At 43.5% G+C, this 12232-nt stretch overlaps 1 protein-coding gene and 1 long non-coding RNA gene across 5 annotated transcripts in view; one reads left to right on the top strand and one right to left on the bottom strand.

Annotated features, from left to right (window-relative positions):
• Positions 1–12232, bottom strand: part of LOC102565708 (dermatan-sulfate epimerase) — a 342822-nt gene that overhangs the window by 186075 nt on the left and 144515 nt on the right. The gene's annotated exons all lie outside the window — the stretch shown is intronic.
• The window catches only part of LOC132252347 (uncharacterized), a 117036-nt gene that overhangs the window by 60230 nt on the left and 44574 nt on the right, over positions 1–12232 (top strand). For both annotated transcript variants that reach the window (XR_009464251.1, XR_009464245.1), the window contains exon 2: positions 10117–10281. This is a non-coding gene — a long non-coding RNA (uncharacterized LOC132252347). The remainder of the gene's footprint in view (positions 1–10116; positions 10282–12232) is intronic.

The raw sequence follows: 12232 nt of genomic DNA, 5'->3' as shown, positions 1-12232 counted from the left end.
TGGAGTACTGCGTGCAATTCTGGGCGCCACACTTCAAGAAGGATGTGGATAACCTGGAGAGGGTACAGCGAAGGGCAACTCGTATGGTCAAGGGCCTGCAGACCAAGCCCTACGAGGAGAGACTAGAGAAACTGGACCTTTTCAGCCTCCGCAAGAGAAGGTTGAGAGGCGACCTTGTGGCTGCCTATAAGTTCATCACGGGGGCACAGAAGGGAATTGGTGAGTATTTATTCACCAAGGCGCCCCCGGGGGTTACAAGAATTAATGGCCACAAGGTAGCAGAGAGCAGATTTAGATTGGACATTAGGAAGAACTTCTTCACAGTTCGAGTGGCCAGGGTCTGGAACGGGCTCCCAAGGGAGGTGGTGCTCTCCCCTACCCTGGGGGTCTTCAAGAGGAGGTTAGACGAGTATCTAGCTGGGGTCATCTAGACCCAGCACTCTTTCCTGCTTATGCAGGGGGTCGGACTTGATGATCTATTGAGGTCCCTTCCGAACCTAACATCTATGAATCTATGACACAAGATAGCAAGGCTTGGGGGCAGGGGCACAAGCAGGGCATCCTGCCATATACCCCCTGCCCTCATTTTGTTTTTCTGGCATGCTGGCATTCCAGCACCTTCCAAGGTAGGCATTGAGGGGATTTTCAGCACTCTGGCCAAAAAACGTTGCCTATCCCTGGAATAGACACTCAGGAAATGCAGGCACATACCTGCAGTGGCTCAGGCCAGGCACCAGGGGGTGCTAGAGCACACCCTGTGCTGGGGGCTGTGGCTAGCCCGGGCAGTACCCTCAAGTGAACTGGCCAAGAAGGGGGTTTAATCTCCGCTTCCCTGTCCCAGCCGCATGGACCCAAGCCGGGGTCCGCCTGGCATTCCCCCCTCACCCTGCAGTAACAGGGGTGGAGGTGTGGCCAAGCGCTAGCCAGCATGGCTCCTTGTGGCAGAGGGGGTTTATTCCTCTCTCTGCCCCTGGGAGACCATCTGCCAGCCCCGACCGCCGCTGCCAACTGCTCCCTGCATGAGGCAAGTGGTGGAATAAGCTCCTTCCCTGCCCCCTCTGCCAGATGGCAAAAGGAGGCGGAGAAATAACCCACTCCTTCCCCCCTCGCCTAAGGGGGCCATGCCCCTGCCCCTGAAGTGGTATGGGGCAGGGACCATGACAGGGGCAACAACCTCTCTTGTGGTGGCCTGGGAGTGCAACCCTCTTTCCAGCAAGGGGGCTGTGGTTCAGGCAGGGGCAGGGTGGGCAGAGCAGACTGTGTGGGGTGAGTAGCAATGGTGAACTGGGGGTGGAGTGGTGAGGGGCCATGGCCACCCCTCTGACCCCTGTGCCACCACTTATCCTGTGCAGTCTGTAGCAGCTCTGACCACCCTGCCCCACTCTCATCTGCAGCACAGACCCCCGGCTGAGGAGGAAGTGGGGGGAAAACAGCTCCTGCTGAGGGCTTCCCACCCCCTGTGCTGGGCACAGCCTGGATGAGGTTCAAAGCTGGGCAGAGAGCTTTTGGCCACTCCCTTCTCAGCTGGCCTGCTGGCCCAGCAGGGAGCGTGGTGGGATGATCAGCTTGGCTTCTGGCTGCAGGAAAGTCTGCAGTGGGGGTTTTACTCCCCTGCCTGAAACAAGCCAGTCATCTGGCCATGCTCCCTCCTTAGCTGGTGGGCTAGCTGAGAAGGGAGTGGTGGGGAAAATGCCCCTCTCCCTTGCCTGGCTTTGGACCCCAGCCAGGCTGTGCCCACTACAGGGGGTGGGAAGCCCTCAGCAGGGGCCATATCCCTCCCCTGCCATTCCCTTGTCACCCAGCCTGCCAGCCAGGGAGGGGGAATGGCTGGGTGATCACCCCAGCTCCTGGCTCAGGTGGGGACTGCAGGCTTACCTGCAGCCAGGATGTGGGTGGATCACTCTGTGATATGCTCTCCCCAGCTGGTAGGCCAGCTGAGAAAGGAGTAGGGAGGAAAAACAGCATCCTCCTCCCCTTCCTCTCCAACCACCTTTGCACACCCCTGCTGCATCCCAGGAGTGGTGGCAAAGTGAGCATGGCCCCTGGCACTGCTGATTCCCTGGAGCTGGTCGGGGGTGGGGGAGGTCAGAGCATTGGGGCTGCCCAGCGCCTCCTGGGCAGAGATGCAGCCCGGCACCTCATCCCTGTCCCTGCTTGGGAGCCAGGCTCACCTTGAGCTCCCTGCAGGTGTCAAGCAAGTCCTCTCCCCCTGCACGGCCAGAGCCAGCCCCTGCTGCCCATCAGCCCTGCCTGGCACAGCCTTTGTGGCTCCTGGCCTTCTCTGCCCACCATGCTGTGGCAGAGCTGCACTGGGGTGACACTGGAGGATGGAAGGGATTCACAGCCTGGGCTGCAGCTCTCCCATCCCAGGTCCTATGGGGAAGCTGAGGAAGGAGTGTGTGTGTATGTTGGGGGGGTAACGTTCACCCTTTGCCTGGTGGACGGGGGCATGGTCAGAGAGCCAACAGGGGGCTTCACAGCCTCCCCTGGATCCCGATGTACTACTGAGGCAAACATATCCTATGGTATACAAGCATCTAAAAACATGCTGAATTTTGAAGATTAATACTCAACAGTCAATAAAGTTAACTACTTTTCGATGTGACTGACGGTTAAAGATTTCTATTGGCTTAAGTCATAGCTGCTAAAGAATAGTGAAGTGTATCTGTTTTCTTTGCTTTATTACTTTAAAAAATACAATATAAAATTGAATATATACTCATATGTCATATTATTGAAAACATAAGTTAAGAGGAAAAATTGCTTAGATGCTTAAAAATGCTGAGAAATGAAAGAGAAATTGGTACTGCAGTTTGTATGTAAAAGAGCACTCTCATCTACAGAAGAATCTTTTTCCTTTCAGCATTTTGTTCTATATGGAATAATCTGTGGTCAGCTTCACTGAATGACTTAATAAATCCCAGACATTACTTAGCCTTGTGGTATGTGAGTAATGCTATTCTTTAGTTTGAAAAAATAAGATATAAACCACTTGAACTTGTGCTGTTTAATGAGAGGGGAAACATATGCTCCAAGCATTAGTATCAAAGATTAAAAGATGTTGTACATTTAACACAATACTATTTCATAACTGCTATGCATCCAAACCATCTCCACACTGAAAATGGTTACCACTTAGGGTTACCTTTGCTATCATAGCAACTAGAGAAGTGGCAGAGGAACTCAATTCAGTACTGCAGTAAGATATGGGTTACTTTTCATTCCAGAAGTGGGTTACTACTACTAAAGAAAAACCTCTACAAGAAAAGTCTCAAGTCATAACTAGGTAACCATTCTGGTTCTCTCTGGAATCTGGGTCAGAGAGGGCTTTACCATGGGAATAAGGGTGAGTTCCAAAAGCTTGCATTATGGGTTTACACAGTGTTTGTCTTGAGAAGAAGCCAAGACCAAATTATTTTTTGATAATTTACCAAGGAATGTTTCCTACAGTGATTTTTTTCCCTTTCTTTTTCTTTCCTTTCTTTAGTGTGGATGCTATTTGAGTCAAGAAACATGAGGCTTTCTTCCACACAGTGAAGCAATTGTGTGAAATTCCATGAATAACATATATGGGACATTATAGTACTTTTTTCAGTTCAGTTGAATCCAGTTCCATTTTTCTTTCTTTCCTTCTTATTTGGAAAGGTCAAAGTATTATCCAAGAATGAATGGAAGCACAAGAGGAGTGGTAAGCATGGCAGTATGGCATCCAGTCCCTGTAAGCTCAATCAACTGGGAGAGGGGAGAAGGCAGGTCACTTATAAAAAGAGTAGCTCATCACCAGGGATCCAGGTTTTCCATTTGCTGCGGAAAAATGTGGCAAAACATGGATTGTCTTCTTTAAAGGAGAAAAACCTGGGAAACTCTCAGTTTCCCCTTCCAGACTGGAAGATTTCGAGCCTGCAAGGGGCTGCTTGGGTCTGGGAGAAAGTGGGACACAAGGGGTGCCACATGCATGTGCATGCACACATGCATGTAGCAGCCAGGCTATGGTGGAGAGCAGTTCCTACAACTCCCTGTGGATAAGTCTATAAAGGCAGGGGAGGGGCCATAGGCAATACATGGAGAGATGGGATGGGGAGAGGAGGGAAGGGAAGGGGGTAGTTGACGCTTGGGAGGTCATGTGCCCCCCAAGATTTCTGTGCCTACAGCAGAGTGCAGGGTGCCAGGCTGCAACAGGCTGGACCAACTCCTGGCAGGAGTCATCTCTGCGGTGAGACCCGGCATGGGAGGGAGCACTGTTCTGCCAAAATTTTATAATGTGCAGGCAATCTAGGAATAAATGAAACAGTAAAAACAGCATTTCCTTGCTTGAAATCAGAAATGTGTGCTGAAGAAGAATGGATCACATGGGCATACCAGAAAGACATATTTCCACCCTTTTCACCAACATCAACGAATGTAGCTACTGCATGATAAATCCATTATACACTTTTGAAATGAAAAAGTAAATCAACTCAGAATTCAATGTCAAAGCTGAAATAGAAAACTGTTTTAATTTCTACTGCTATATTAGTTTAGTTCCACTAGACAGATAGATTCGATCACTGCAATGTGAAGTCTGCCCTAGACTATTTGCTTCATCAGTCATGGTGCACTGAGAGATAAGATACTGGGCTGCAATTAGGATAAAATGGTCCAGACAAAGAAGAGTGCACGTTTCTTACTTATTGTAGCTTCTGGAGAAGATACCTGTGGTAAAATATATTGGATACACAAACCAGTAGAGGCATCAATACCATTAAACTACAAACAAATTAACTTAAAATCAAAATTTAAAAAGAAGAAAAAGGTAACAATTGTACACTATCCTAAGCTATTAAGGAATTCTAATAAAGACAGAATGTTGAAAGACAACGTTGGGGACACCTCTCAAACAATTTAAACTGTTAAGTTTGTGTGTCAGAACAGCATATTATCAACCCCCAGGAGTCAAACAGAAGAGCTTGAAAGTTAGAAGCTTGCAATTTGTGCCAAATGCATACATTAATAGTGAATCAAATGCTGCATTTAAGGGGGAAGAACACCAATGTTTGAAGAGTATAAAACAAGGAAATAAAAGAAAGCTAAGTTTTAATTTATATTCCAAAAAGCAAAGGAAAACATGAAGCAAGTTATTGGCACTGTGTATGGAAGCGGTTCTATATCTGGCCTACAGCACAAACAAGGATTGTCTTTAGGAGATTAAGAACACCTAAATGGCTGGTGACCTTTTAGTTCCTCTCAGGATCAGGTCACAGTTTCAAAGGGCTTTTATCATGAAATGCAATTTAAAATCTAACTTTATTCTGAAGAATTAATTTAATTTTCTCTCAGAAATCCCCATGAACAGCTCAGACCCTCACATAGTTTCTGCTTCCTACTTCTGATCACTAACAGATCTACAACTAGATCACCAGTACTTCCCCTAAAATACAAGAAAAAACCATACATTTGATATTATTCCCATATATTTTTCCCCCGGTCTAACATAGCTCAATGCCAATTTAAGGAAGAAGAGTAGTGCTATCTCCACCTTTCATCCCAAATGTCTCTATTTATAGCTTTCAGATGTCTGCAAAAATGCCCAAGTGCACACTGACAATCACTGGCTTCTCAATAGGGTGAACATTTGTACAAAATAAGCTGTATGAGAAAAAATACTATGACACAAAATGGAATCAAGCAGAAGTTTCACACACTCATGTAATGTTGGACTCTCTGCATCCATTAATGATTGGAGAAAACATCCTGGGAGTAAGGTAGGATGCAGACGCTTTCTGGCAAAGACCGTATTCTATCACACGTGTTTCCATTGAATAAAGGACAGATTTTCAATTTTTATTCTCGTCTCTGAACAACTTGCAGTTTATCTGAATTCCTTGACTCTAGTCTAGGCTACCAAAGAGTCAGGCAGCCTCTGTACCTTTACATTAGTTTTTTGCAAGAATATTTTAAGACATGCTGTCCATTCAATACATTTTAAGAAAATATACTGCGTTTTTAATGAAAAAATAGATAAATAATTATGTAAATTGCCAAACATTAATATATCGCAAGAGAGTTCTTGGATATTTTTCTATTAATTGTTTCTCGTTGAATTTCTGCTTGTATATGAATAACTGTTTCTAAACCAGCAGTTCTCAAGAGGGGTGTCAAAGCATCCTTTTTATAGAGTGCCGTGGGGTCCCAGGAGATAAGCACTCACTCTTCCCTGGGTGTGGAAATGTAGGCTCTTTGTCTAGCTCCACTGCAAGGAAGTAAGATCATGATGGTCTCTGCCCCCCGCTCTGTGAGGAGCAAAGTGCTCGCTGCCCAACTCCATACACTTGTGCCAGAAGTTAAGTGCTGCAATTAAGAAATTAGTTATTGAAATGGGGTGCTGCTGAATTCACAGGTGTTACAGAGCCTAGAAAGTTTGAGAAATGCTGTTCTAAACAATCAAATCTTTCCTCCATGTCTCCATTTTTTTGTTTGTAGTTTTCATTTTTTTTGTCTTAGTTATGATTTTATTCCTGACTTCATGCCTCACTTTTTAATTGCTTATGCTACAGCTCTGGTAGCAAGCTCCATGGGGTAGACACCTGTCTAACATGTATCTATTTCTACAACACACCAGGCACTACTATGTTGCTGTACTACTGATAATTACTGTACTACTGATAATCATAAGAGTCTTCCCAAAGCATTCAAGTCACAGGGAGTTGCATATGCATAGTGGTGGCCTCATGTTGCAGAACTCCCTGAACACACTAGCGAAAAGCCAGACCTAAGTCTATTCTTATCTCAGCCTGTCACCAAATTCCTACAAAAGCAAGTAAACATTTCAATGTGCCAGAGGAAGAAAGTAGGAACTCTTGATTCCTTCTTGCTCACAGCTATGCCACTTCCTTTTTTTCCAGCATCTGATCCAAAGCACATTGAAATGAAGAGAAAAAAAAAAAGACTACCATTGATTTCAGTCAGCTTTAGATCAGGCCTCTAAAGCCACCCTATTTAGTTTCCCAGCAATTATCTGGATTAAAAAAATATCAGAGAGATTTGTTTTTGGCAGGATATCTATAAAGAATTCAGAATCAGTAGATTTCAATGTTGTTCTTGTTTTTGCGGGTTAGCTACTTGATTGAATTATAACAAATTTATCAGCTATTTGTAAGATGGCTAAAAGGAAAGGCATATGTTTAAAAAAAAATCAAATAGAATTTATCCAAATACCACAAACTGTCAACCGCCAATTTAGAGCTAGTGTAGCTGGCTGTAATCATCTCTCACAATTACAGTAATACTTAGGAATGTGATTTTAACTCTTTTTTGACTTAACTAGAAAATATAATGGACTATCAATACATTTATACTTACATACTTTAACCATATCAATACACAACAGTCGTTGAAACTAATAAAACTAAGGCCCAGCTGCTCAAAGATACTGAGGTGTCTAGCTCCTATTCATTTTTATGAGGGTTAGGCATCTCAGAACTTTTGGAGGTCTACCTAGGCTCCAAGATTTTATATCACTTCTCTAATCTTGCCTAAAAACTGGTTTACAAATTCTACTTGTACATTTAAGAAGAAGGGTAGAGCTTAATAAAGATTCATATAATTCACATTCACAATTCCCATTAATTTTTCACATTCATAAGATAATGAATAGTGCTTTCATCTGTATGTCTCATAGCATGTTATATATTCAGACTGAATAGAAAGAAACTTCTTTGCTAATGATCCATGGATTAGTTGTGAGATCAATCTCTCATGCATAAGCAATAACATACGAACATTAGAGATATGACAACAAATGGAAGACAAATAGGGGAATAGAGGTGGGAAGGCAAGCCTTCATATAAAACAATTGGTTTATTATTTTGAATAGTACTTCTCTTTAATTTATTATTTTATTTAAGCAAGACTGTAATCCAGAGGGAGAAGGAAATGGTGTGGAAAGGACATGTCAGCATAATAGAAGATAAGAGAACCCAGAAAGAAAATGAAAACATAGATGACTAGGCAGAAAAAAATATGGTGGTCTGGGTTCTAAAAATAGGAAAGAAGGATGAAAAAGTAGTATGATAGGAGTTTAAAAAAATACACTGGCATGAGAGCAGAAAAAAATGTCAGTGTTTAAGAAGAAAAGGAACCACTATGATCTTTTAGGGCAAGGGTTGGCAACATTTCACCAATGGGGCTGAGTTAATACAGTTCAGTCCTAAGGCAGGGTAGAGGCAGCAGTTGTTAGATATTTCACTACTAGATGGTGAATTCTTGCACAAAACTGACTAATGTAGGATATACAAACTTGGCATGCTCATGGGCCAGATAAATTATTTTCTCGTGGGCCATATGCAGCCTGTGGAAGGTAGGTTGCTGACCCCCGATCTAGGGTACAGACAGAAATAACAATTGTATCCATGTCAAATGAGACCAGCTGAACTGTTATGATCTAACTGGTGTCGCCGCATGCTTTTGCACAATGCAAGCTTAGCAAAACCATTACTTTAACTTCTTTTTCTGGGATCGAAGGCTGAACCATTTAGTTACATGAAGATGACGCAGCTAATGCCTGCTTCCAACCAACAGCTTCCTTCCGCACTTCAAAATGGTTAAAAGGTACATTTATCCACAGCCCAAATCTGACCTCTCGCTTAACAAAAGCCCATAGACCTTTCCTGAATTAATACCCATTTAAAATGTGTGTCTTTTAGAAAAATACATTTTTAAATTGCCCAGTGATGGAGAATCCACCAGAACCCATGGTTACATTATTAGCATAGTCATTCACCATTACAATTAACATTTACTCCTATTTGGATTTAAATCTGTCTGCCTTCTGCTTCCATCCACTGGACCTACTCTTCTATTTACTAGACTGAACAAGCCTATATCACCACTTTTGGTTCCCTACATACCTCCAGACTGCAATCAAGTCAAAATTAATAAACTGAATTTATTTAGTCCAAGTCATTTTTTGCAAGCCTTTAATCATTCTCATGGCTCTTCTCTGAATCTCCTCCAATATATCAACATTTCCCTAGTCACTGGAAACATTAGAGCTGTGCACAGCACACCAGTTTTAGCCACATACAGAGGTAGCATAACCTCCGTACTACTACTCAATATGTTTATATATCCACAGTTCACAATAGCCACTGGTTACATCTTTAATTATGGAGTTTAAGAAATACTGTGTATTAACTCAGTTTACAAAGTGATCCAAATTGCTTTGACTTGGTGACTTGCTCTCTTCATAATATTTACCACTCCTGTAATCTCTGTGCCACCTACACACTTTAATAGTAATGACCTTGTATTGTTCCCAGGTCATTGAAAAAAATACATAAAGCATAAGGCCCACAATCAATCCACTAGGACTCCACTAGAAACAAATCTGATTAGGATTTCCCCTTACAATTACATTTAGAGACCTACTGTAATTCCAAGATGATTTTTTTCCCCACCATTCAGCATTGGGAAAACCAAGCCTCATTTTAGAATCAGGTATCAGACTGCTTCAGCTGCTAGGAGCTGGGGGGAGCAGCTGTGCAGGGCTTCTGGCTCAACTGGGGACAGCATCAGCAACATGCAAATTCTAATTATTGGGGAAATTGCATCAAATTCGAAGTTGTCTTGGATTTGGGTAAATATAGTATATGTAGCAGTTAGTTTATAATACATTTAATGCATGCCATTTAATCAATTTAATGTGTGACATTTAATGTGTACTCTTATCCACCATCTGTAAACCGATCCATAATATATCCAATTAACTTGACTAGATATTTTTCATAAACTCATACTGACTGGCATTAATTGTATTTCCCTCCTTTAAATATTTTCTTAATAAAGAGTCCCATACCAGCATCTCCAATATTTTGTTCAAGATTGACAGTAGAGAGATTGGTCTTACATTACATGGGTCATCCTATTTACACTTCTTAAATATGCACAAAAACCATTACTCTGCTTTCTTTTGTTTCTCTATAATGTCCTCACTGTTTTAAGAAGTGATGAAAATTAGCTTTAGTGGTCCAGAAAACTCTTGGGCCAGTTCTTTTCAAACTCTAGAATGAAGCGATTCTGACCTGCTAATTATTTCTTTTTTAAGTCTCATATTAGTAACTGCTATTTATTGCTTCCCAGGTTACTACCAAAATGGTAAGGTGAGAGGAACAATGGGAAGCAAGATGGAGAAAAGGAGGATGGAAGGGGATAGCACTGTATTGGTATAGCTTTCCTTCATATCATGAACCCACCCTTCAATATTTGGAATTAAACAGGAAGCTGAAAACATCTATTCCTTAACAGGTAAGATATTTCTTAGAGCTTCCATCTTGAACAGCATGCACTTGCTAGCCTTCTCTGTGCCTCTTTTAAAAGAGAGTATTTGCAGCTTGTGCTAGCACTTTTTGTATGATTAAAGACAGTATCCCATTATTTATTTGGCATCATCCAGGTCTGTAAGGTAGCAAACGCATTTTCTCTTCTGTTACTCTCTTTGCTAACAGTGATGAATTAAATGTTTACTTTTACTAGTATCAAGACAGTGGCCCTAAGGCTCTTTTTCTTGGTAACTTTAGGACAGGAAAAGCACATTGACTGCATTAACAATGACCACATGATAATATAAATATTTAATGAGCAAGATTTTACATTTAAACACCCAAAATATCCAACCTGGAGGATACCGACAGGCCATCTGTGACTACTTAGTGTGTTAGAAAAATTCATGAGTTACTATAGCTGCTGTTACTTCTTCTCCCCCTCCCACTCTCCACAAAATTTTGCACCTGCTGTGGCCTGAGACAAACTTAGGGCAACATTTTCAAAACCTAGGTATCTAAAGTTAGGCCCCTTAATGATAGGCACCTAATGCAACTGCCAGGATTTCAGAGGTGATGAGAAGATACAGCTTTTTATAACTAAATCAGTCTTAACAGTGTCTGCTCTCTTCCACTGAAAATGAGGCTGGTTTTATTCACAGTCTTTCAATGGCTGAGGCCAGATCAAAATCTCTCCTGCTCTGCTGGACTCATTTCCCATTGCCTCTCTCTAGGGTTCCTAATTGGGGACAGTCCAGGAATGGGAAACTCAAGTTCAGGTCCTGGGCTGCATGACTCCGGGACAGCATTGGTCTTAGATTCACAGCCTGGTGCAGGGAGCTGTAGGAAGTGGCAGGTTTTTCCTCAAAGGCTGGCAGTGTTCCAGCCTGCAAAGGAATGTAGCAGCTGTACACATGCACATGGCTGGGAATACAGCCAGGTAGCATAGAGAGCAGCTCCCTGCAGGTAAGTCTATGGGAGGAAGGGGGGAACAGATCAAGGCATTCACACTGAGGGAGGGAAGGGGTCAGGGGATGGGAGTGCTGTCCAGCCAGGGCAGTACATGGGACCAAGGTGTGGAGTTGGATGGAGTCCTGGGCACCTCGTTCAGGGCTGGAGGGGGGTGCTTCCCCACCACTGCTTGCACCCCTGTGGTGGAATGGGGGACACATGCCCCCCCCCCCCCAATTTGTGTACAGGGCAGGGATGGATGCAGGAAGCCTGCTGCAGGCTTGGGGATTCCCACCCTGCTGCCTTTCCCCCTGGAGCTGCATGCCAGCCTCAAGCCTCCTGCTCACCCAGAAGCAGCGAGGGCAGTGGTGACCTCACACAAGCAGGTGCCATGCAGCCAGTGTGCACCTCCTAGGGGAAGGAAGCAAGGTAGGGAGTCCCAAGCCTTCAGTGGGCAGCCCACATCTACCCTGCCCTGCCCCGCTCAGCTTTGCTCTGGTTGTGCCACCAGAAGAGGTGCTGGTTAAGGTGGGTATGTGTCCTGCCTTTACATTTTAAAAAGGTGATCGCCATGCTTAATGCCCAAATCCAGCAAGTCCATCCTCAGCACGAGGGAAAGGAATTTAACCTCACTCCACTTAAAGAGTACAACATTTTTACTACCTTCTTCTCAAAAAGGAAGGGGAAAAGCAAAACCTTCATCCCCTCTACGGTGAGGAGAGAGGTGGCATGCAAATGGGACTGGAAATGAAGGGGAATGGAAGAAGAGAGACCACTGTATCTAGGTAGTCAGCATAGTTCTGACAGGTTACATAATTCTTAGAGACAGGTTACATACTTTTAAACTATATAGATGACCACAATCAGCCAACAAGGCAGTGTATATTTTCAAAATCTATCTTGAATTGCTCTTTTTCCACTACATGCAGAATGAGAAGCTGAATGTCTATTTGCTGCCTTGCTTAAGACATGTGCAGATGCTAACT

This window comes from Alligator mississippiensis, chromosome 1, assembly GCF_030867095.1.
Source record: "Alligator mississippiensis isolate rAllMis1 chromosome 1, rAllMis1, whole genome shotgun sequence".
NCBI lineage: Eukaryota > Metazoa > Chordata > Crocodylia > Alligatoridae > Alligator > Alligator mississippiensis.
The sequence above is the reverse complement of the archived record's forward strand: the minus strand, read 5'-3'. Positions and strand labels throughout refer to the sequence as shown.